The 27467-nt window shown below is 35.6% G+C and overlaps 1 protein-coding gene across 4 annotated transcripts in view; it reads left to right on the top strand.

Moving 5' to 3' along the window:
• Positions 1-1047: 1047 nt before the first annotated feature.
• Positions 1048-27467, top strand: part of RGS17 (regulator of G protein signaling 17) — a 196822-nt gene continuing 170402 nt past the window's right edge. For 2 of the 4 annotated variants that reach the window (XM_051997974.1, XM_051997970.1), the window contains exon 1: positions 1135-1224. The gene's annotated coding sequence lies outside the window, so the exon portion shown is untranslated. Of the gene's footprint in view, positions 1229-27467 lie in introns of all 4 variants that reach the window. The other 2 variants (XM_051997971.1, XM_051997973.1) reach the window with 2 other exon arrangements.

The raw sequence follows: 27467 nt of genomic DNA, 5'->3' as shown, positions 1-27467 counted from the left end.
GATGATTAAGTTTAATCATCCCATTTAGGAATTCATTTGTCTTTGGCACAGATATTCTAAGTGGAGAATAACATATTTATTACTATTGTTCTCCCCTCATGCTTTGATCAGATCATTTTAGAGTCACTCTAACACTAGAAGAGGATTAAATGGATAAAATTCATTAAATCTCTGGAAGACTGGGCCCCTTTTGTAAGAAAGCATTTAACAAGAATGGTTGACTACCTACTTGTCCCCAGAGGGCACACCAGGCCTTAGGCATCAGCACTTTTCTTTCTTAAAAGAGTGGAAGCTTTACCCCAGAACATTGTCTTGTAAAAGAATCTGTTTTCTTTTAAACAGAACTATATAGTCTTTATGTGCCACACTGGACCAGTATGCTGAAATAGGCCACGTGCACCATAATACAGTGGATGCATATTCAGCAATCTGAAACAATTATTGGGAAAGATTGTCACAGTTTCTGGGTAAGTGAATAAAGCAGAAGGGCTTTTTTTTTTTTTTTAAGCCAAGTTGTGTTGATGGCTGCACAAAACCGGACGCTTGCTGAACTTTGCACCTTTTCTTGAACCTCTCTGAGGGAAAGCTTTCTATGGGGAACACTGCTGGAGTTTTGTTTATTCGGCTTTTTTCTTGAAAGAAAATGATGTTATTTTAACACGCGGAGGAGGGGATGGGGGAGAAAAAAAAAAAACAGAACATTTCTTGTAGCTGCTTATGAACTCAAGAGTCTCCTGAGCAAGTCTTAAACAGCAGAAAGCAGGGTTGATCTCCTAAAGCCATCAGGACTCCTCGCTCCTCCTGAGCGCTTTCTACAGAGTGCTCGGCTCCAGATCCCTATCTCGCCCCCGGGTTACTCCCACCCCGGACCCTCCACACAGTGGGCGCAGACCCAAACGCCAGCGAGCAAGCTTGGGAACCCTCTCGGGGAGAGGGGTGGGGCCGTGACTCACGCGCCGTCGCGCTCCCGGACTAAGAAGCGGCAACTCCAGCTGTGCTTGGTCGGGGACGGCTCTGGTAGGGCGCATGCGCTCTGTTTGCCTTCTCCTCCTCCCCCTCCCCCTTACTCCCTCCCCTCTATCCTTCTGTCTATCTCTCTCCCTCTCTCCCTGCCGGCTGGGTGCTGAAGTTGGGCGGATGGCAGCCAACCTGCTCCGCTAGAGGACCAAGCAGCCCAGTCTTTCCCCCCGGACCTTTCGGTGCTGTGCCCACACCTCCAGGCGGGTGGGTAAGACATTTCCTTTAAAGCTGAACGTTGCTAAGTAAATGGCATCAAAATGTCTGCTTTATACCGATGGATGGAATTTAAAAAAAAAAAAAAAAAAAAAAAAAGAGGGGGGAGAAAAAGAGGGGGCGGAGAGTACAATTGCAAATATACCGGTGGGGCGGGGGAGCCTGCTTGATGCTGGGGTCCTCACCGCTACTACTACTTCTTAAGGAGGGCAGAGGGGTGAACCGAGGCGCTGGCTTGGGAAGTTGAATCTTAAAATGTTGCTGCCATTCCTAGCTCTGCCTGTCCCCTTCCCAGCTGGTATGCGGAGATGGGGTGGGTATCCTGGTTTTTCAGGGAACCCCTCAGTTGTGTCCCCGCTGCTCTGTGAAGCGATGCTGCTGCTGTTACTGCTTATGTGAGGGCTAAGCCGACGGCAGTAGCAGCAGGCAAGGTTGCTATCATCAGGGAATGGGGCAAAAGGGGTTCGGGGGTGGAAGGAGATGAAAGGAAGCGAGAAATTTCATACTGATTTTTATTCCCTCAAAGAAATAAGAGTGGAATTAGAAATGGCAAGCAGACAAATAAGCTGAGTATGTTTGTGTGTTTTCTTGATCTTAACCTTAAAGGGGAAAAAAAAAGCAAAAAACAGTGATTCCGTGGAAAAGGTGTTTAAGAAAAGGGGGGTTTGTACAAACGGATGCCTTATTGCAGTGGTGAAATATAAGGTTTTTTGGGTGATTCTTTCTCTTGTTCTTCTCTTTAATAAAAGAAAAAGGAGTTCATATGTATATGGCATGGAATAAATTTTATAGAGAACGGCTGCAAGGAAGGGGGTGAGGGTGAGGAACGCCCACTAAACCTATAGCCGCTGCTCGGGTGGGTGTCTTGGAGGATCCTTGTTGTGTATCATGGTGATTCTTTTTATTAATGATGGAAATCATAATTTAATAGCTATCTCCTCTCAACCTTTCCTCTTCTCCCTCCTTTTTCATTTGCTGCGGCAGTAGCAGGGTACAGGGACTTGGCCGCTTTCTCCTTCTCCCTTACCTCCCTGTGTCTGAAAAATGTCGGAGGACTTGAGGATGGAGGAGGGACAGGCACTGTCCAAGGGAAGCCGCAGATGGTTAGCTTGCTCTTCACAAGCGGGAGCACTCTAACAGCACATCTCCCACATCCAGCAATAACTTAGAAAGAGATCTAAGCTCACAGAAAGGGCAGGGAAACCCTTGGCAAATTTGTACCCACAGTGACTGGACCCCACCCAAAATCCCTCTCTTTCACTACAATCTAGAGGCCAAGACTCCTGGCTCATTTGGTAGAACCTTAGAATCTTCCAAGGAAAACTGAACCTTGCTCCTCACAGAGTTTTCTTATTTTTTGAACCCTTCAAAATACTATTCATTTCCTAAAGATCTCCCCAATAAGATTTGTCTCCAGAACTTTGCAGTTCCCCCAATCCAGCTAGGGTGGTAGTAGTGGCATGTGTATCTCTCTTGATTTCTTCCTCTTGGGACATATACCACAAGTAATAAAAAAAGAAATCCTGTGGTTTGGTGGCAACATAGAGCTAACCATTCCTGAGACTGGAGTTCTTTGCATTTGAGGCATTCACAGGATGCCTGGGTTTTGTTTTTTGTTTTTTTTTTGTTTTTCAATTTTTAGACCATAGATTTGCATTTGCAAATGCTTATTTGTGGGGAATTGAGAAATAGTTATTTTGACTTTTTATAATATAACATTTTGTTCATCTGGACTTAGATTTGCTACCAGCTTTTCAAAATACTGTATTAAATGCCACCTGTTAAGTGTATTTGAAGCATCTGAGAAACTGTATTAGGTAAATCATTTTATTTCAGAAACATTTATGATAGATGAAATGCAAGTAATCATGATACCAAAATTTAATAATATGTACATATACATGTATATATATAGCCTGTTCTTTTGAAGTATTATAAAATTATTTGGATGAATGAGAAGTTTTGTCTACTCTTTAGATAGTTACTAGCATCAAAAATTTTCATTTGTGTGCATGACATTGAAAAATATATTTATGAAAAATGTACTTAGGGAAAGTCAGGTTCCCTCATTTTTAGAATGTTTAGGTTTTGTGGTATGAACTGTTTCTTAAAGTATGTCCTCTTGACTCTTACACCTAATTTCAGAGAGTTTAGTATTTATGAATTCATAATCTAGAAGATTAGTTAAACTCTTCCTTGCCCATAGTACAAATATTGTATGGGTATGAGCTTTGCCAGCTCTCACCTTGTTTTAATCCCTCATCTGTATCACTGTGAGAAATAGACTATGACATGGGAAAATGAATTTGGAAGCCTTCTCCAATTTCTAGACCAATTTGCTTTGAGTTCTCTTAATAGTGCCTATTTTAATTTTACTTATTTAAGTCATTCCCCACTGGATAATAAAACATACTTTTTTAGGTTCTTGGTACTAAAGGCAGGTTCTTGGTACAAAAGGACAGGCTTCCATCTCATCACCAAAAGAATAAAGCATTTCTCGAGCATTCTCTGTGTACAAAGCAGTATGTTAAGAGCTGGGAATGAAAATAGAAAATTAAGAATCTCTGCTCTTAAAAAGCTCACACTAATGGGGAATACATATGGAAAGTTTCAGTTGCAGTCAAGTGGAAAGATCCCATGATCCCTATGGATACAGCAGCAAAGCTATCAATGAATGCTTCTTCTTTGATGTCACTTTCACTCACAAAATCATATCAGTTTCTGATGTTAAACTATTTGAAAGTGCCGAGAATTTTTGTGGCAAGAACTCTCTTTTCTTGGTGTTCAATAACTTACTGTAGCACCTGCAGAAGCAGGCTGCATCTCCACAGGGGTTGTATGACTGAGGGCACTGGGTTGGAAACATTGCTCTTCACTGGGTTCTTGGGTTCAGGCCCCTGGATTGTCTTCATTAGGGTCAGAGGGGAGATGGTGGTCAAGGTGATTGGTGTCAGTGCTTTCAGTTGTCTGATGCATATTGCTTCCTGTATCTCCTGAGAGTGTCTTGCTGCTTCAGGTAGGCTGGCTTGTCTGCCATGGGGGTGGTAAAGGGTTGGGTTGGCTGGCCCTTTTTCTATAGAAGTTGTTTCCAGTCTTATGGGTGGGGGATGGGTAGTTGTGGTGAGGCTTAAAACAAGACTTGTGGTCTGGGAACTGCTGCCACCCCATATGTTCCTGTGCCTATCTGCTTTGATGATATTTGACCAGCAATTGTTGCTGGTAGTAATGAGGAAGGCAGCCCCACTCCCCACAATGATTTCTCTTCTCAATCATTAATGCCTTCATTGCTTTTAGAATAATTTAAAAGTGGACCCTCTTTTCTTTTTTTTCTCCCCTTTTTACTAAAGCCTGAGGGATTAAGACCAGAGGTGGGGGAAGTTGAAGAAGGGAAGAAATCCATTATACAATCCTACTCACCTGACTGAATGCATTAAAATAAGCAGAGTGGCCATAAGTTGTCCAAATCCCAAATGTCCACATTCCAACTTGCCTCTTGATCAAGGTTGAGGTTCAATTTGCCTGAAAGAAAAGAAAATTAGAACCACATCTATAGGGAACTATTTACACTTTGGAGCACATGGGACTTCTTAGAAGAGAAGATGATACCATGGCTAGGAGGAGGAAGAAAGAGGAGAAGTGTACAAGAGATAAAAGCAGAAGAATAAGAGGCAGAGACAAGATGCTGGAGTCAAGTCAGGGATTTGCCTAAGTCCTCCCCCAAAGGCCTCCAAAACCCTATGAATAGTGACTAACAAAATTCTTGAGCATCAGAAGCTACAAAGGGACAGAGTAAAACAATTTTTCACTTCAAGACAATTTAGGAGGTCATCAGGAAAGGTCTATTGCATCAGGTGAGAGAGAAGCACACTCCAGTGCAGACTGGATCTCAGCAAACCTAGAACAGACCTGTGGTGACTGACTCAGTAGCAACGTAGTAGTTTCTAGACTTCTCAGCCCACAGACAAAAAGGGGATAAAATAATTGATCGGAAGATTATAAGGGTCTCTTTGCTGTTAGAAGCAGGACTCTGTAACATTGCCTATATGTAAATTTGGAACGTAAGTCTGAGGTTTGGTTCCAGTACAAGGAGGAGTCCTAGCATAGAACAGCTTGAGGCAACAGAGGAGCAGGAACTCTGGTTACAATTCCAGGGTTGACAAGAGTAATATGCACACTTCTTCTTAGATCATATCACCTTTGAAGATTCAAAAACTTACAGGTCCCCAGAATAATTTCTAAAAAAGCTGCACAAAAAACCTGATGCTTGGGACAGTGCCCCTTCTACTTGGGAAGCAGAGCCCTACATTAGCATAGAGTTAAAAGTCAAGAAATGGCAGGAAATGAGCAAACAATAGAAAAAGAAATTCTGACCATTGAAAGTTACTATGGTGACAAAGGAGATCAAAACACACACTCAAAAAAAAAAAAAAAAAAACAAGATAATAAAATCAAAGGTCCTACATCTAAAACCTTCAAGAAAAATTATTAATTGGTCTAATGGAAGAACTCAAAAATGATTTTGAAATTCAAGATAGGTAGAGGGAAAATTGAGAATCATGAAAAAAGTGTCACTATCTTGATAAAGGAGACACAAAAAAAGATTGAAGAAAATAATGCCTTAAAAAACCAGAACAGGCCAAATGGAAAAAAGTGGTTCAAAGAACCACTGAAAAGAAGAATGTCTTGAAAAGCAAAATTGGCCAAATGGAAAATGATAATATAAAAATTCATTGAAGAGAAGAAGTCTTTAACCAGTAGAAGTGACAAAATGGAAAAGGAAATACAAAAACTTACTAAATAAAATAATTCCTTATAAGTCAGAACTGGGCAAGTAGCAGCTAATGACCTTATGAGAAATCAAGAAACAATCAACAAAATCGGAAACATGAAGAAATAGAAGAAAATGTGACTCATCTCATTGGAAAAACAATTGACCCAGAAATAGATTCAGTAGAGAAATTTAATAATTATTGGATTACCTGAAAAAAAAAAAAAAGCCCAGATATCATCTTTCAAGAAATTATCAAATAAAAAAAATCAACATTCTAAACCAGAAGATAAAGTAGAATTTGAATAAATCTATCAGTAGGTTATCCTCCTGAAAGAGATCCTAAAATGAAAATCCCCAGGAATATTGTAGTCAAGCTACAAGTCAAGCTAACACAAGATTCAGCAGCTTCTACATTAAAGGATTGGACGATTTAGAATGATATTCTGGAGGGCAAAGAAGCTTGGATTACAATCAAGAATCCCCTATCCAGAAAAACTGAATATAATCTTTTAGGAGGGAAAATTGGTATTTTATGAAAAAGAGGACTTTCAAGCATTTTTCATATAAAGACTAGAATAGAAAATTTTACTCTCAAATAAGAAGTATAATCCTTCTTATACTTCTCCTCTTCTATCTTACTCTGTTGTGAAGACGACTCTTGATTTTCTAAGACCACAGGCAGGAAATGCAACAAAAGCTCTACCATGCTGGAAAACTCTGATAATGGGCCAATGAATGATTTTTTCGTTGTTGTTGACCAGACATCAGCGTAGCAAAGTATTCTGAGATTCATCATCAAAAATGGCTGGCTAGTAGTGTATGAACTTTGTTTTTACTTCAATAGTAGACTGTCTTATAAGACAGGAGAGTACAATCTGTGTTGTTGAAGGAAGAGTCCACTTTGAAGAAAACCATAGATTCTTAAAGTATTAAAATATAAGATACGATGTAAATATGTTATAATTCCTTGAAAGAACTCTTTCCATTATTAGTTTTTCTAGATCTATGAAATATCTCCTTAACAATTTGGTAAAGCATTTAATCTCATAAAAAGGAAAAGGAAATATAAATCACAACTCTAAAGTTTTAAATCACAACAAAAATGGGATTGGTCAGCTCACCACTGATACAATCATTATGAAAAACAATTTGGAATTATGCTTTAAAAAAAAGTTACTAAAATGTTCTTTCCCTTTGACTAAGGCATTCTACTTCTAAGCTTGTACTGTAAGAAGGGCGTAATTTAAAAATAAAAACAAAAGCAAAACAAACAAACAAAAAAACAACTCATATTTACTGCAGCTATTTTTAGAATAGCAAATAACTGGAAACAGTGAAATTCATTGATGAAGAATTAAATACCAGAGCATTAATATAATGAAATATTATTATGTAATAATGAACAATGAATATGATGGGAACACCTCTAAAATGATAAAAAGTAAAGTAAGTAGAATCAGGAAAATAACATATACAAGAGGTGAAAAAATCCCAGCAACAACAAATAAATTGAAATAGAATGCTATAATTACTACTAATATTAATATCATTTTTAAAATGTGTACTATGTGATAGATACTGTACTGAATATTTTGCAATTATCATATTTGGTCATCACAACAATACCCACCAGGAGGTAGATGCTATTATTATCCCCATTTTACATATTCAGAAATTGGGATAAATAGGGTTTAAAGGGGAATAGGAGAAAATGCCTTCAAAGGATGATTCTTTGAAGAAGGGGGGAATGTGGATTTGGGATACTACTTATCATGGTGGATTTCATTGATTGATGTGCTGCTTAGCTCTGCTGAAGAGTGTGTATGTGTGTGTGTATCTTCTTATTTGCTATAAGGAATGGTTCTTCAAGAAGGGGTAAGAAGAGATTTATGTTGGGAAATGATGTAAAAAAGATTATCAATAAAAAGAAAGAGAAAAAAAAAAAGCAAAGGAATCTTTCTATCATTTCTGCAGAGAATCTTTTTTTTTCCCCCCCACCAGCTTACATCTACTTACAGTAACAGTAAGGGCATCAGTTTAAGTGTGCATGCAAAGACTATCAAAAATGCAATAAATGAACTTAATGTTACATGACATTAAAAGCACTGCACTCTATCTGTTTACTATGATAAAAGTCAGGGATGATAAGTACATATAAATGCATCCTTGAGTTTAAAAAAATTCATATCATCTCCAGGGTTGTCTCATTATCCTAGACCATCTGAAATATTACAAATTTCTAACAGAGAAAAACACAAACTTTTACCACAGAGGCAGCAAGATCATTCTACATGTCACAGTGACTAAGGAAAAAAAAAATCATTCAATACTTTTAACAGCCAAAAAAAATTATTTTGCCAAATTAATAAATATCATGAAAGTCTTTTAATATTCTAAACCATTTTTGCTTCATAGAAAATACATGCTTTTATTAACTATATCAATTTTAAGTACTAAGGACTGGTTTTTAAAATTAATTCTATATGAATTCTACCTATGTTGATCAAGAAAGAAACTTGGAGAATTCTTGACATTTTGTGAGGACACTTTTAAATTTAAACAAACAAATGTAGACAAGCAAAAAAAAAAAAAAAAGCGCTTTGTGACACAAAACACTGAACTAACTCACTCTACCTGAGCCAAGACACTGGCTCAATTGGTACAGAACAGAATAAATAACTCTAAAGTTTGGAGACTAAATTAGTGTATTAAAGCTGCCATGACTTCTTAAACTGGCTGCTATTATACCTATTTTTCCTAATTTGTGAGGGCCTTTAGAGGAAATCCAAAATCATTAAGTATTTGATTTTTACTATTCCCCTTTTGGATTTTTAGATATGAAACTACATTGAGGAAGTCTAAATTTAAGAGTTGACAGATTTGTCTCTAACCAGGGGTTATGGTAAAGTAGTTCTAAGTCTCATAAGAGTTATGGAAAGAGGATTAGTAGTTATGAATAATGAGTTATAAGATTTTCTATCCATAAATATGAATCTTTTATTTGAATGAATTTATAATTTATACAGTTATAAAAGCATATCAAGCTGGAATTTTAAAAAAATTCTTTGTCTGCAAAATCTCAGGAAAAAACAAATCAGATTCCCATCCTACACATTACCAGGAAACCTACATATGTTCTAAATTGCTAAAGGTACCTATAGTTTAAATGGCTACTTCTGTACTCCTAATTAACATGCCTCTCCAAAAAATGTCAGGAATTTAGTAAATTTTCACCAAAGGCTAAAATGTTTAGAAACAAAACAACTATTAAGTATGATCATTTTCAAAAGTTATTTGAAGGGCAGCTAGGTGGCGCAATGGATTGAGTATTGATCCTGAATTCAGGACCTGAGTACAAATTTGGCTTCATATACTTAAAACTTCCTAGCCATGTAATCTTGAGGCAAGTCACTTAACCCCAACTTCCTGCCAAAGGAAAAAAAGTTATCTAAAGAAAAATAAAATTTAAATTATTATCCAGTGAGTTTTAAACATCTAATATAGTAAAATCTCATTAATTCCAAATCTACCTACCCAGAATTTATAATACTTTGGAGCTCTTTGGCTAAAGTTTACTACCTTTGAGGAAAAAAATTGCTAAACAAAACATTAATTAAAAAAAAAAGATTGCAAGGGAAATGAATAGTTTAATTACCTGGGGGGGGGGGGGGAAGGGGGAGGGAGAGGAGGGAAATTTAAAATATCCATTATAGAAATAAATTAGGGTGCTAATTTAAACTCATTTTCATTTATCCAAACAGGGTCTTGAAGAATATAAAATTTGTAATATTTTGCTAACTAAATTTGATTTACCATCTCATATATGCATGAAAAGAATAAAACTAGTCATTCACAGAGGCTTCTCCTAATTACTCCAATTTGTATCCTTGTTGACAATTTATTCTTCAATATTCAGTTACATAATGACTGGAAACCCATAATTTTTTGAAGGTGGATTTTGGTTTCTAACCTAAATTATAAAATTGTAGAACTACTTCCATGAAATGAAATTCTAAAAATCTGAATTATTAATTAATATTTTGTATTTGAGAAATATCAGCTCATCTGATTTGCTTCAAATTGAATATAGTTCTCCATGGAGATGTTTACTTTTATATACTGGGTAATAGGCCTCTCAAAATCCTATTCTGGTTGTTTACTGGAAAAGACTAGTAATAAAAGTCACTGGGTAATAGTAGTACACTTTTACAAATATATACTCATTCAGGGCAAATGATGATACAGAATTATATATTTAGAGCTGAAAAAGGATTTTTGATCTTTTCTATCATGATTCCATCACTTTACAAGTGAGGAAATTGAGACCTAAAAAGGCAATGTGACTTGCCCAAATTCAAATAGATAGGAAGAATTGAGATTTGCACCTTACCTTTCAGTTCTCTTGAGTTAAAATTCAGCACTACTTTACTCTCTTCCTCATTATTTTATTTTATTTATTAATTTTTGCTGAGGCAATTGGGGTTAAGTGACTTGCCCAGGGTCACATAGCTAGGAAGTGTTAAGTGTCTGAAAACACATTGGAACTCAGGTTCTCCTGACTTCAGGGCTGGTGCTCTATCTGCTGGCACCACCTAGCTGCCCCGCTATCCATCTTTTCTTTGTTTCTTTGTGGGTTATTCATTTGCTCTCTGCTGTATACTTTATTTTTTTCTCCCTTTCATTCTTCCTATCTTCCCCAAGCAAGCCAGTTAATTATGGGATATTTATACATAATTACATACATATATAACTACATATATACGTATATATATGTATATGTACATATATACCCACACCCCATACATATATCTATATACACACATATATACACAATATACATTTATATATACACCTAGACATGCATTTAAAACAAGATTAATATGGTTGACATATAGAGTACATTTCTCTCTTAATTGAATCTTTCAGTTAGACTTTGTCTAAGATCAGTGATTACTACCCCTACTTTTTTTTTCTAATAAATTCTACTCCTGATCCTTGTTATTGTGTCTGTATGTATCTCTTATTTCTATTCCTCCTAACTCTTCTACTTTAATTCTCCTCCTTAATTTGCCTTTATATTACTTAATCTCCTATCTTCTCCCTTATACCTTTTCCCTCTCTCTTTATCCCATTTCCATTAGTCTACACCTTTTCCCTTCTTTTTGGAAACTGCATCCTATCTTTCTGTTAGGTTAAGGCTTATTAAATGTTTTAAGAAAAGAGAGACAATAAAAATCCAAGGAACATAACTAAATCTACTTAAATAGTCTGGAAAGATCTTTCCTACTTTCCTACTTTCCTACTCTGCCCAGGATGAGTTGACATAATTCTTTGACTACAGATATTTCCATTGAGATTACCTTCAGTTTATACTGAATAAGTCATATATGTACAGTTTTTTACTCGTCTAGAATGTAACCTTCCTGAGGGTTGGGACCATATTTTTGCCTCTCTATTCCCAACACATAGCCTAACACATGGTAAGTGCTTAATAAATGTTTGTTGGTACTTCTTTAATTTCACTGGATCCTCTCTTCTCTGTTATGTGGTCCAGGATGACATAAATTTCCTCTACTAAGTCTACTTCCTACATGCCAGTATGAGATTCTATACTGAAATGTTCTGCTTATTCTAAATGGGCATTACCTGACCAGCCTTAATTCCAGGGCTCCCCAACCTCCATGACAGAAGTAACCAACCTACTTTAAGCCAATGATCAATAGTCATCTTTTAGAGGACTTTATTCCTGTTTCATCCCCTTCCTCTCACTCTCAAGGTATTGAACAGTTTTTTTTTTTCTTTTTTTTTCAGACTTTAGCCAAGAGAAGGGAGGGGAGGAAATGGGACCGAGAAAGAATAGGAGAAAAAGAATGAAAGATAATTGAGAGGGGGGAGAAAGAGAGAAAAAAAGGAAGAAAGAGACAATGAGAGAAATCAAGAGAGTGAAAAAAAAAAGGAAAGAAAGACAGGAAATGAGAAAAAGAGAGAAAGAGACAAAGTCAAAAAGGCAGACAGGAGATAGAAACCTAAACTAATATAATTTATACTGCTTTGAGAGGCATAATATCTAGTGTTAAGAAGGTAAGAGTTCCACTGTGATCTGCCATGATTAGACCACATTTGAAGAATCACATTCAGTATTGAACTCCTTTTAGAAAGGATGCAACATGGTAAAGCAGAAAGAGAAATTAATTTAGAGCTAGGACATCTAGATTTGAAAGCTGGCTTTGCCACCTAATACTTGTTACCTTGGGCAAGGCATCTACCTTTCCAACCCTCAGCTCCACACCTGTAAAATGCAGGTAGGGTTAACTAGCCTCTAAGATCTTTTCAAACTTTATTTCTGTGATCCTATGAAGGGTATTGTGCTGTGCAAAATATGGAAGAAGGCAATGATGAGAAGCATAAAGATCATGTATGAAAGTTGAAGGGTCTGAAGATTTTTCACTTAGAAGAGAGAAGACTGTCAAACAGGAGAGATGTTTTTAAAGTTTTGAAGGGATTGTCATGAGAGCAGCATTAAATGTGTTTATTGTCCCTAGGGATGAGAAGTTACAAAGAAAAAAAATACATTTGATATAAGGAAAAACTTAATGATAATTAGAGCAATCCATTAGTAGAACAGAATGGGATGCTTTGGGGAAGTACCAGAGGCTGAATGACTACTCTTTTTTAGCATTCCTATAGAGGGGATTCTTGGGAAGACATGGACTGAACAAGACCAGAATTCTTAATTTTCAGTCTGTGAACTTATTTAATATTTTGATAACTATATTTCAATAAAAATAATTGCTTTCCTTTGTTATTATTTTTACTTTGTTTTATACTTTTAAAAAACATTTGAAGAAAAGATCTTAAGGCTTCATCAGACTGCCAAAGCAGCCCGTGACAAGCAAAAAAGTGAAGAACCCCTGGACTACATGGAATTGGAGGTCCCATTCCACTCTGAGATTCTATGATTGAATCATAGCTCAGGTTATTCCTCTGAAGGGGTGTGCTTTCAAAACTCCAGGAGTTCATATGAAACTTTGCTCATACAATATCAAAACTATTGTGTCCTTCCCCCCCCCCCCAGAAAAAAATAATAAATCAGTGTTTTGTGTCACACAAGATTTCATGGGAAAAATTGTTCGGGCTTTAATTGACTCCAAGCTCAATCTGAATGAACAAGAATAAAACAAAAGAAAACATGACGAAAACTTTGATTGCATTATAGTAGAACTACAAAATCTATACTAAAGAGTGATAGCTCCTTTGGCCTGAATACAGACTGAACATGTCTGCAGTTTTATGTCCAGCTCTATGTTTCTGAAGGATATAGACAAAGTAGATAGTAATGTCGTGTGAAATAATTGAAATCTCTAGAGGATATCAGCTAAGAGAGGCTATTTTACATGCTAAAGGAAAATTGATATGACATAAGGAATAGTCTTTAAATATCTGAAGGAGTTTGCAAAAGGAAATAAGAAGAGATTTATTCCCTGTTGCTCTGGAAGACAAAATTAAGACTAATAAGTAGAAGTCAAGAGGCAATTTAGTGTAATAAAGACATATCAGGTCTTGGAGTCAGGAAAATAGGAAATTCAGGTCCCACCCTGTCATAAGCATTTCTCTTCCTGAGCTGCTAACATCTTCCTCTCAAAGAACACCTTCCATCCACTCGGTTTGTATGTACTTAAATATTTATGTCTCGCCTCCCTCGTTAGTATATAAGCTCCTTGATAGTTTTTACCTTTCTCCATATCTACAGCACTTAGAACAGTACCTGGTATCTATCAGACACTCTACAAATGTTTAATTTGACTTGAATCACAGTGCCCCAGGCAACTATCTTAAGTTTATAAATTGCAGAAAAGTTGCTGATTACATTCATAGAGACAGTTCTATGAAATCACAGATCTAGTTAAAAAGATACAAATTATAAAACAGATTCTTGCTCTTCAGTGATGAAAAAGCTATTATCATAGCTCACAACTATTAAAAAAGACTTCCACACAAACTATTAAATTCCTTATTATGTATGTTTAAAAACACAAAATAAAACAAACTCTTAATATATTAGGTTGAATTAGAGCAATAGTAATTGTGTTGAGTCAATAAATATGTTAAGATCACATCTGAAGTACCCTGTACAATTGTGATTACCACTTTTTAAAAAGGACATAGAGGAATGGTATGTGGTCAGAGGAAAGAAACAAGGATGTGTCTAGAAATTATCATTTGATAAGTGGTTGAAGAAAGTTATTTGTAAATCTATAGAAAATATGATTTAGAATTGTTTTCTAGAATTGTGTGATTGTCATATATGAATCTGTCCTATATAACACAAAAAGTCAGAACTAGGACCAGTAGGTAGAATTCAACAAGAGGACTTTGGGGGATTAACCAAATAAAGCACCTTTTAATGATTATAGCTGCCAATAAGTGAATGGCTTGCTTCTCCAAGTAGTAAGCTCCATGTGCCTGGAAATCTTTAAGCAGATATTGGATATCTGCCAGGGATATTGTGAAGGGGACTGCTAATTTGATTGGGGAGGATTTATTAGCTAAACTCTTCCATTTCCAATATTCTATGATTAAAGTAATAGAATACCACGCAAAAGTGCTATACAGTACTAGTATTTTACAAATTGAACCAAAATCAAGAGTCCCTCTAGGATGCGTCCCCTGCTATAATCAATCTGTTGCAATCCAAAAAGGCAATTGATGTGGGGAGAAGACCAGACAGGAAACTAATAATTTAAAAGAAGAAAAAGAAAGACCTGAGGTCCACACATACACAAAATTGGATGGCGAACCCTGGGTATTATCAAGTTGGACAAAGCAGGTGAGCCTACCTTTCCCCAATTGTATTTACTTCCCTCAAACTATGATTTTTCTTTTTTGCCTTCAAGTCTCACTTGAAGTTCACTTGAAACTAATTTCACCAGTATAAAACCATTGGCAGAGCTGAGAAAACAAAGAAGCCATGTGATTTGCCTCAGGCCCTGTACCATCTAAGGATAGCTGAGAATCTTCACGCTCCCTGAAGTGTGAACCATAAAGCTGTATCTGTCTGCCTTAAGCAGGGTTCTTCACCTTTTGTGTATGGTGGACATCCTTGGCAATCTGGTGAAAGGTATGGGCCTCTTCTTATCAGAGAACGTTTATTGTCTGCCTTCATAATGGAAAAAAATGGCAAATTTCAATGAAAGGTTAATTAAAATGAAGTATTTTCTTCAGTGTAAGGTCACCTACCTCCTAAAACCTTGGACTCCCAAGTCTGTAGACCCCAGGTTAAGAATCTCCAGTGTAAAGATTTATAAATAAGCCATTCCTTTAAGAAATAGTTAAAATTTCTAGTGAGATAAATATCACAAACCCTTTCCCCACACACTATTCATCATATGTGTGTATGTATATACATATATGTGTAGGTGTATGAAGGCTGAAACAGATACTCTTTTCTGCTTTTTAAATGTAAGTATTATCCTAAGTGTGGAGGAGGAAAGACTTTATACACAGTGACACCTTTAAGTTCAGCCCAAGGTGATTTATAAAATCAGAAGCTCATTTATATTGAGTCCAAAAAATTGGGATGAATTTATAAGATCTGTGACAGTTCAAACTCTTCCTTTGGAGAACCTAACAGTCAGCTTCTGGCTCTTTATAGCAGTGGAGTACTAGTGTCTTTTGAATAAATTAAGTCTACAGTCATTCTAAAGCTGTATTTTAGTAACTTCATTTAATAACTTCAATGCTTCCTTCTACCTCTTGCCTTTAATAGAGCTGTCACAATGATTCTAGATCCAAATGAACATAAAGGAATTGTACATTTGTTTGTTACTTTTGCTAAACTATCCTGTGTTAAGAGGGGAGGAGGGGAAAGAAGTAAACTCAATCTACCAAAGAGACAAAGAGAGGAAACCAAAGTTCTAAGTACAAATTGGATAATTGTCCTATTTAACAAAAGGTTGACTGTGCCAAAATTTACAAATAGCACCCAGTAGCTATGCCTTATCTTAGCCTTGCATCTATCATACTAAATAATTCAATTTGCTGCATATAGTAAGCACTTAATCATAGATATATTTTCAAATAGATGTTTTATATAAACATTTGAAAAAAAAATGGATCTGTCTTCATCTTTTCATCTCTAGGAAGGGGAAAAACTTGCTTCATACTTCAGTTTAACAAAAAGTGTACTAAATTATTACTTTTCTTTTATAATTTTTAAATTGAAATGAATTAGAATCCTAATATTGGGCATACACATTGAAATCCAAAAGAAAAAAAATGGGAACGGATTTTTTTAAAGAAGACAAGTAATTGTTCTAGCTTGGCTATTTTAGGAATAGATAATACAAACTATAAGAAAGTTTAACTCAATTTATGGAGCCTATTTACCTCTATACAGGAGCCTCAAATTCAGTTTTTGAAGAAATTTCAATCTAGAGTTTGTTGATTAATCTTAATAAAAATGTGGAATTTCCCCAATATAATTATAACATGTCCCAAAAGTTTTAGTGCAGGTTTAAACCATTGAAACTTAAACTTGTAGTAAAACCATAATATCTGTAAGCTCATAAAGCTTAAAACTTCATTAGAACTTTTGGGACACCCTATGTTTATTTATGTTCATTGCTATTGAAAACCACACCAAAAAAAAAAAAAAATCCTTAAGCTATATTAGGGAAGGTTCTCTTGAGCCTTATTTTTTAAAGAGTATAATAATGAGGAATTAGCTGAATAATCTTGGCCAAATTTTCAATAAGAAAACATAAAGGAAATAAATAGCCAAATGAAACATAAAAGTCAAGTAAATATAATGAGGGGAGGACTAAGAATAGAAACTGAACCTGTGTTTTTATTGGCATAGAGAACTCTCAGATGAGAAAACTGTCTGTGCTTGTTGGGACCCTTTTTTTCCATCTTAAAGTGTTGCCTAGAGTACCAGTTGCATACATGTTAAATTTAAATAGAAGTGGGGGTCACTAATTTTATATATTATAGTCACTGAGGGCCACATATTTACTTGGTTTTAAAATGTAATGTTATCTATGTTTTATTGTGTGTGGGCTTTTTTGTTAAAAAAATGATAATTGTTGTTTATTCAGAAATTATACCAGCTGAGTATCATTAGCACCATATAGTACAATTTGAAGCTCTTGTATTTTAAGTACTGATCACACATTTAAAACACAGTTATAGCAAGGGGTATGTAATCATAATACCACAAGGGGATATAATTATGGCTGTTTCTTTAAAAATATTGAAGAATTTAGTTACCACAAGAAAAATCTGGTCCAACTTTGTCCTGAAGGCAGTACTAAACATAAGTTCTTCATATTTAGGATCATATTTATGACCAATTCAGTTGTCTTTCTAAATGGGAATTTTTGTTTAAAACTTAAAGCTTTTTGTAGGATATCCTAAAATCCTGCAAGATGTGAGAGAGAGACACAGACACAGACACACAGAGATAGACATACAGAAACAATGCAGACAGACAGAGAAAGACAGATACACGCACATACACACATACGGAGAGAATGGGAAGGCTACATTTCTATGCAGTAGTAACGTAATGACAGAAACATCTGGTCAGACATCCGATTTATTGTTCTTGAAATCTGGCTATTCTGTTTGTGCTGAGTATGTTTCAAAATGAGTGTGGATCTGTAGCAAAAGACAAGAGTAATGGATGGAAAGCTAGTCTTAAAGTTAAGGAAACATTCCTTTCTCTTTGCCTCTTGGAATCCCTGTTTTACTTCAAGACTTAGTTCAAGATTTTCTTTTTATGTGAAGCCTTTCCTGATGTAAGTGCCTACACTTTCTAAAGTACCTTCTTAAATACATACTATGAATTCTCTATATACTTGTATATGAATAGTATGTCTTTCCCCCCTCCCCTTTAGAATGTAAACTGCTTAAGGGCAAAAACTTATCTTCACCAGTAAAGCAAGGTGCCAGTCACCTAGTAGAATGCTTGATAATGCTTATTGATCAACCCATCCAGTCAATCAGGACAAAGTCAGTTCTAGAGTGACATTAAGTAAATAACAACCTTTTAGTGTTTCAGTCAACTCTCCAAGATAATAAATTGTAGATATTTTACCTAAAATTCCTTTTGCCAATAAAATCACAGGTCTGGAAAACCTCCCTCAAAATGGATTTATACCTCAGTGGAGTCATTTTCATTTCCTACTGTATCTGCTTCTTGCTACTGTGAAATCTAATTTTGGCTACTGAATATGCAATATTTGAGCTAGTAATGTCTTAAGAGTTGTCATTTCTTTTTAGGGAAAAAAATACTAATAATAGCATTGAATATCACTTAAAGGTTTGTAAAATAGTTTACATGCATTATCTCATTTGTCCTTCACACCAACTCTTTGTGGTAGGTATTTTTATTCTCTTTTTACAGATGAGGCAACTGAAACTGAGAAAGGCTTAGGGACTTATAAAACTACTAAGTTTCTGAGATGAGATTGGAACTGAAGTCTTCTTAATTCTCAACCTGGAACTCTATCTATTGTACCACCACCAGAAAAAATAAATAAGAAGGAAAGATATATTAGGGATTTATGGACTAAGAAAGATGTAAAACCCAAAACAAGGACTGAACTAAAAAGCCAACGCAGTATGGGAAAAGCCCAAGTGAGGATTAAGATTGGGCACAATAGTATATATCAACGCCATTAGTCAAGGTTTCCTAGTTCCCCCACTCTTTTTTAAGAGTGAATCCTTGTGCTCAGACATCTTCATTTCATTTTTGTGTCCTTTATCTTCCCCTTCAGAATGGCTTTAAAGTTGAAGGCTTGTTATATATTATTTAAAAATAGTTCTAAGTACTGATTGCACATTTAAGATACAGTTAGCTATAGAAAGAAGTATGTAATCATGATATTGTAAGGAGATATAACTATGATATATTGTTGTATCTTTAAGAATGTAGTTACATCAAGAAAAATCTGGTCAGGATCATAATATAAAATCATCTTTTAAGTACTTCAAACTCTTTACAGCCTGCCCCTTTTCTATTTCTCCAGCCTTATTATCCATTATTCCCTTTCACGTGTTCCACAAGTTAATCAAAGTGGCCTTATTTAATATTTCTTATAATTGTCTGTTAATCTCTTATTATATCTTGCCTGTGGTTTCCCCTCCTTCCTGGAATTCTCTTCTCTCTCTCTTTTGCCTTTTAGAATAAACTCAAACAATAATGTTCTATGTGAATCTTTTTTCCTGATGTCCTGATTAGTCCTTCCACTTGTGAGTATCTTCCCACCTTTATCCCACAATAACAATTTCTTTCTCCTTTCATATAGTTGATCTATGCTTATATATGCACAAGCTCTTTTCGCTCTGTAGGTTAAGCTCCTTAAGGTCAGGAAGTGTTTCATTTTTGCTTTTGCATTCCACTGTGGTGCCTAATGGTATAAGGCATTTAATAATTGTTTGTTGAATGACTGAAAATTTAAGTATAAAAATGCTCAAAATTTAATATCCCTTTTGCTGTACTGTGCAAGAAAGGCAGTAATCATCAGAATGGCAAATGTACTACTTAATTAATTAGTTGAACATTTTGCTGTTTAAAGAAAAGAAACTTCTCTGCTGGCATTTGTTAAAAATTATTACAAAAGGGGGTTTAAAACTGGCTGTCAGTCAAAACAGGTGCTACCTCTATGCCATTGGGGTTTGATTGATTTCTACTCTCTCCATCTTATAAAAATGTGCTTTTTATTTAAAAAAAAATGAAAACTGAGGATAAATACTAATCACCTTCTAAAATTCAATAGGAAAATTGGGACCTTTGAAATGCAAACAAAAGTAACAGTGACATTTTCCAATAGTCTTTTTTGCTTTGTTTTGTTTTTTTGTGGGGGTGGTTAGGGGAGAGAGACTCCATTGTAGAAATATAAACCACTGGTTAAGGTTAAGGAGTGAGAAGGAACAAACAGGAAGTTAAAGTACAAATAGTAGAAAGGAAAGAGGAAATGAATATTAAAACACAAAGCAGAAGATTAGTAGGCCTTTAAAATTTGCCTTTATTTCTGATGACTTGTTGCATTTGTTATGCATAGTAATATTCTGTGCTACAGAATAAGGAATGTAGGAGGCTAGTGAAAAAAAGATATCACTTAAAGAAGTTCATTAAGTGACTGAAATGTCCCCAAACTGCCAATAGTTATTTCACTGTAAGATTTTTAAAAATTTTTACTTGGCATAGTGTTTAGCCTTTAGTCTTCTCCATGAGGATCAAAAATTGGAGACAAGTATTAACTGTTTCCAGAAGAGTGATATATGGAAGAGGCAACCCCCACATTGTAGAATCTCCAAACAATGTTAAAATTTTATTGATTCTGATATTATTAAAATGATGATATGAGCTGATATTAAGGTCATTTCAAACCAAATGAGAAAATACAAAAGTTAAAAAAAATTGGCTCATTCAATTATATGTTTTGAGGGTGTTCTTTTATGAGAAGTTGTATTTTATTTCCTCTAAAGCAAGCACTAAATATACATATGTAGATTATAACTTCACTAAGACTTTTAAAACATATAAACACTTTAATAATAATGAGGTCTTTTCTGGTTTGCTACTTTTTACTATTGATTACCATAACTTAAGTTTTAGTTGTTTATCCACTATTCTAAAAATAGTAGCTTTTTTTTTAAGCTGCAAAGAATCATTCTATTTGATGAGTGACAACTTTTTCATGAAGAATTATTTTTGTCATAGAAATGTTCTTGTTAATATCAAATTTTAAATTTGAAGGAAAGATTATATACCAGTGGCATTCATAGTTTAGGTTGAATGGATTAAATTAAGCAATTTACTTTTCATGTTTCATTTTGTATATGTTTACTTTCTTAAAAGCTTTGTATTGATGGAAATGTCTTCAAAAGTTGTTGGAAGCTTCTGTAAGATAAAATGATCTCTGCATGACATAAGACACTGTTCATTTGAAGGTTGGCTGTACTAGTTAAGAGAACAATAGACTTAAAGTGTCTTAGAGAGTGAAATGATTAAGAAGACCAGTTTTATTACTATTATGTTAATATAAAATATCTTACTATAAAAACCTGTTAACAGTTTCACATAGTCTTCTGTTCTTTGTATGCTAAAATCCCCATATTGAAATTTTAATTAAAAATAATAAATCAATGAATTATTCAAGGTGTAAGAGATAATAGATATTTTCAGCAAATATTTTACTCTCACTAAACTACTACTAAGCCTGTTTTGGGGGAGTTCTGTGTTCAGTTATCTTATCTGAAAAAGAAATAGCCTTTTACAATCATTCTTCAATTTGTCTTTCCATTTTTTTTATTTGAGAGACAATCAGAGTTAAATGACTTACCCAGGATCATACAGTAGTATGTGTCAAATGTCTGAGATAATTTCAACTCTAGCCCTCCTGATCCCAGAATAGATGCTTTATTTATTGGGCCACCTTGCTACCTCTCAACCTGCCCTTCCAAGTCAATTTACTTTAAGACACTCTACATCCCAAACCAATCTACTTGATGTCTGTTAACAATATTACATTTGCCCTATTTATGGTTTTACACAAGAAATCTCCTGGGATGCTTGGACTATTATCCCTCCTTACTACCACCTCTTCAGATTCCTAGCTTCCTTCCTTTCAAGGTGGTTAATGATGCTTTCCCCCAAAAAAAATTCCTTTGGATTTATGTGGTATACACTCATCTGTGTATATGGATAATAGCATCTATCTCTTAATGGGGAGGTCAGGAGGAGAATTGTAAAGAGCTTAGCACAATGCCTGGCATATAGTAATTTATAAATGTTAGCTATTATAATGTGCATTTTGTTTCTCCTTCCCTCCCAGAATATAAGTTTCTTGAGAGAAGCGGTCTTTCTGGTCTTTGTGTCCTCCAAACCTAGCACATAGTAGACCTTTGATAAATACAAAATGTAATGGATTACTCAGAATATGCCTAGAAAAGGTTCCAGAACTATATTGTTTTAAACACTGATTGAAAGAATTGGAGATGTATATTCTACAAAGCAGGGAGAATGTTTGTGAGAGTAGGAAATAACATAAATACTATACTTAGATATTTGAAAGAATCTTCATAAGGCTGCGTGCGACATTAGACATTCTATGTACTTCCAAATGGTGGATCTAGGATCAATGAATAGGACTTAGTGGAAGACAGATTTTACTAACAATTGGAACTTTATAAAACTAGAGTGAGGGGCAGAGCCAAGATTGTGGTATAAAAGGTAGAAACTTGCCCAACCTCTTCTCCAAACTGCTCCAAATTCCTTTAAAAGACTCTAAACAAATTTTAGAGTGTCAGAACACCAAAAAGATGGAACAGAATATTTTCCAGCTGAAGACAACTTAGAAGCTCAGCGGAAAAGATCTATGACACCAGGGTAGAAATCTAGAATGCAATTCTGGTGCAGGCCATACCAGCACAACCCTGGACCCAGCCCCAGCCCTGGCCCAGGTTCACCCCCCACCCCTCCTGCCCTGCCCAAGTCTGACCTCTGAATCACTGGCAGTACTGGTGGCTTCCAGATTTCTTAGCCCAAAGACACACAAAGAGGACTTGGAAACTCAGCAGAAAAAGTCTGTGCAACTGTGTGTGGGGGGGGGGGGAGGGGGGGAGAAGGGGGCGCAGAGAGGGGGGGAGGGTCGGGAATCCTAGAGCATGAGCCCAGCATGCAATCCCAGCATAGGCTTCACAGTTCCCAGCCCCAGCCCCAACCTGGACCCCAGAGTCAGCAAGGTGGGACCTCTGAATCAGCAGCAATGCTGAAGGTTTCTAGTCCTCTCAACCCAGGGACACTAGGGAGGACTCAGAAGGTCAGCTGAGAGGGTCTGTGGCAGCAGGGTGTGAGTCTGGTGTGCAGGCCATGCCAGCACAACCCCAGCCCCACCCCCAGAGATATCGTTTTAACACATTCAGGGGTCCTCAAACTACGGCCGCGGCCACGGGCCAGATGCAGCACCTGAGGATGTTTTTCCCCCTCACCCAGAGCTATGAAGTTTCTTTATTTAAAGGCCCACAAAACAAAGTTTTTGTTTTTACTATAAGTCCGGCCCTCCAACAGTCTGAGGGACAGTGAACTGGCCCCCTATTTAAAAAGTTTGAGGACCCCTGTGTCAAAAGCTCTTACACTACAGGTACAGGGAGCTCCTAACAGCTTCCAGGCAACTTACTTGTGGTTAGATTCCTAAAAGAATCTCTGAAAATAATTTCATAAAAACCCTATAGCTTGGGATAGGGCACCCTCCATCCTGGAAACAGAGCTCTACTTTAATAAAGAGTTATAAGTTGAGTAATAGGCTAGGAAAATGAGCAGACAACAAAAAAAGTTTCTTGATCTCTGGGGCTAGTTAGTTGCAGCTGGAGCCTCTGCAGGAACTACAAAGACTTTCACCTCCCCAAACATCAAGTGGGAGGAGGGGGGATGATTCTGGGAAGACACAATGAAAGTTAATTGACTGGGAATGCCAGTCCAGGCTGTGCTGCTGAGACAGGCCCTGGATAAGAAGCAACCAGTACCTGGTAAGTGCAGAAACAGCAGGCCAGGGGCACCGCTGGCTGTGGGCATTTATAGGAAGGTGGAATTCTTGGTTTGGGGTTCTTGGTCATAATGGAGAGCTAAAGAGAAGCTTGAGGCTATTCTGTTTCGTCAAATAAAATAAATTTGGAAAAAAATAAATATTGTTCTCCCTTCATTATCAAAAAAAAAAAAAAAAAAAAAAAAGAGCCTGTTCATCATCTTTCAAGAAATTATCAAGAAAAATTTCCTTGTTATTCTAGAACCAAAGAGTAAAGTAGAAATTGAAAGAATCCACCAATCACCTCTTGAAAGAGATCCCAAAATGAAAACTCACAGAATTATTATAGCTGAATTCTGGAACTTCCAGGGCTAGGAGAATATATTGCAAGCATCCAGAAAGAAACAAACATAGTCAGAATAATACAAGATTTAACAACTTCTACATTCAGGACCAGAGGGCTTGGAATATGATATTCTAGAGAGCAAAGGAGCTACAAGTGTAACCAAGAATCACCTACCCAACAAAACTGAGTATATTCTTTCAGAAGAAAAGGTGGTCATTCAATAAAATAGAGGATTTTCAAGCATTTGTGATGAAAAGATCAGAGCTCAATGGAAATTTTGATTTTCAAACATAGGACTCTGAAGAAGCATAAGGAAGTAATTGGGAAAATGACACTCACTATAAGGATTATCTGTTTACATTCCTACATGGAAGGATGATAACTGTAAACTCAGAACTTTCTCATTATTATGGCAGTTAGAATGAGTATATATAAACAAAGGGCACAAGTTTGAGTTGAATATAAAGGGATAATATCCTTTTTAAAAATGATGAAATTAAGGGATGAGAGAGGAATATACTGGGAGAAAGGAAAAAGTGGAATGATGCAAATCATCTGCCATTAAAAAAAGATGCAAGAAAAAGCTTTTACAGTGGAGGTGAAGAAGAAAAGAAGAGGGTGAGTGAGTGAACCTTATTCTCATCAGAATTGGCTCAAAAAGGAAATAACATACACATACAATAAGGATATAGAAAGAAATCTATCTTATCCTGCAAAAAAAAAAAAAAAATAGGAGGGGAATCGGATATAGAAAGAAGGGGAGGGTGATAAAAGAGAAAGCATATTGGGGGAGCTAGTAATAAGTAGTAAAACACTTTTGAGCAAGGACAGGGTTAAAGGAGGATGAGAATAAATGGAAGGATAACAACAGTATTTGTAAAAACAATTTTCGAAGCAAGTTTCTCTGATAAGGCTTCACTTCTTAGTCATAGAGGTAACTGAGTCAAATTTATAAAAAATAAGAGCCATGCCCCAACTGAGAATTGATCAAAATATATGATCTGTGGCCAAAGGGCTATAACTTCATGCATATCCTTTGACCTAATAATACCACTAGTGGGCATGAAAACAACAACCAAAAAAAAAGATTTGGGGAAAAAACATAAAAATGGAGTGAATTGAATTGTTGCATAGCTTGTTCCCCATTACTATATGTATTTGAACATTGTTTTTGTTTCTTTTTAAGCATTAATGTTACAAAACTCTTGATAGTTTATCATTTAATTTGTTCAAAAAAGATCATCTGCTCTAGATTTTAACATAGCTTTCCTTAAAATACTAAAATCAATTTTCTTGCTTTCATTAACCATGGAAGACTAAGAATTCATTTAATTGCAATTTTAATAATGCCATACTTTGATTTTAAGAAAACAGAAGCTTTAGAATTAAAGAGATATTTTTCATTGTAACATCTAATGATCCAGACAAAAGAATGAGGCACTTGAATTAATTTGCTCTTCAAGGCCCCTTCTAAATTAACATTCCCTAGTTCTAGCAACCTTACAAGCAAACTTATACATTAAGTTTTGCAAATAGCCCAGACTCCTTTACAAGGTTATTTGAAACCTTGGAAGACTGAATTAGAAATCAAAATTAGAAATTATTGAAAGAATCCAACAATCACCTCTTGAAAGAGATCCCAAAATGAAAGCTCACAGAATTATTATAACCAAATTCTGGAGAATTCAAGTTGATCTCATAGAAACATATGCGATCATTTCATTTTTAATTAGAAAGTTATTCTGATTTTATAAAATGACATAAATCAAAACTTACATGGAAAAGAACAAAACATACCAACATGAGATGGAGAATGACTGACAGAAAAGATCTAGAGACCATACTCTAAATCAAACTGACAAGAAAATATTAAGGGAAAATAGATAGCACTGGAGAGCTGCTCCAAGTAAAAGGATTTGGCTGCATAATGAGGGCTAAAATTTAAACCCAATTCTTCTATACATACTTCTCTGTGAGATCATTCCTTCCTCTCATCCCTGTTGTTTTGAAATGTACTGGGAGGAGAGTTCTCTCTCTATCATTTTTAATCTTTATTTTTTATGGTTCAATTCCCTCAGACTTTTATGACTTGTGAGTTGCTATCCAATCTCACCTTTAATTTGGAAGAAATCTGGATTGTTGTATTTGATAAGAGGGGAAATAAAGAAAGGATTATTATATAGGATGATAGTAGACAAAGGTAAACACGATCAGCTACTCAACTCTGATACTGCTTCTACTAATAGCAAAATAATATTAGTATTTTTTTAAAGAAAAAAAGTGGTTTCAAAAGCAGTCAAACTGAAGGCAAATAAGGTAAAAGCAACTAGAGGGTCTTAATGAGTTCAAGATAACCAACAAGATATCAGAACTATATTGAGAGACAGAAAAACCTGAAAAACGAGATTGCTGAGCCCCAATCAGTGATGTTTAGAAAACAATAAAGAGAACAGGAGAGATGTTGGAGGTACAGGAGAATAAGATAATGCGGTCCTAACCTGCTTTAAACAAATGCCTCCAACAAATAAAAGCATAGGACCATTTTGTGCTACCCTGGTCAAACCACATCAAAAGTAGTATTCAGTTTTTGATCCCACATAGATTACATAGATTTGAGATGACAATTATGTTGATAGTACTGGGACCAAATAAAAATCAGTACAGGGAAGTTGAGGATATCTCAGGTAGAGGAGACATAACAGTTAACATCAGGTATTTGAATGACTATCTAGTGAGAGTAGTAGATCAATTGTTCTTTGATTCCAGAAGGTAGAAATTGGAGCAATAGGTCAAAGTTTCAAAGAAAGCGATTTCAGTTTCCTGACAATACTTCCTAAGGTAAGATTTCCGAAAACTTAGAGCTTTCTAATTGTGTAATGGTTACTTTACTAAGTATAAAGGTTTTGTTTTTCAAAAGACATTATGGCATAGTAAATAAAGTACTGAACTTGGAGTCTGAAAGACCTTTTTCAAATTACTAAATGTGTGATCCAGAGTGAGTAACTTAATGTCTCATTTATCTAATATGTAAAAATTAGAGAACTGAGTTACATGGCCTCTAAATTTCTTGAAATCGAAATCTATGATTCTGTGATCTCTCTGACGGTAGGAGATAGGAGCTGGAGAAGCTATGTGGTGCACTGTGATAGAGGGGATTCTTCAAGAAATAGGAATAAATGAAAAATTAGCATAAATCACTGAGGTTAGGGAACTTATGTCACATATATTCTTTCTCAATAGTATCCTATTTGTAGATTGTTTCTCACTTCCATTGTAAGTTCAGTGAATTTTAAAGAAAATAATAATGACATAGAGCATTCTGTCAGTTATCAGTCAATATAGACTCTAATTAACCTAAGAACTACTAATTACATATTCAGAGCAGCATATAATTATAATACATTGTAATTCTTAACCAGTTATACATATATGCATATCACATTTCATGCATATGCAATTTTGAATAAAGGCTTGTGAACTTGTTCTGCAAACCAAGCATTTCTGAGATCTTCTGACAATAGACAAACTATTCACTTCTGCTCTTTGACAGTATGACTGCGTATTCTCATCTTATTATGTGCTTTGC

The sequence above is a fragment of the Antechinus flavipes genome, chromosome 4 (genome assembly GCF_016432865.1).
Source record: "Antechinus flavipes isolate AdamAnt ecotype Samford, QLD, Australia chromosome 4, AdamAnt_v2, whole genome shotgun sequence".
Taxonomy (NCBI): Eukaryota; Metazoa; Chordata; class Mammalia; order Dasyuromorphia; family Dasyuridae; genus Antechinus; species Antechinus flavipes.
Note: the sequence above shows the minus strand (reverse complement) of the source record. Positions and strands in the feature narration are given on the sequence as shown.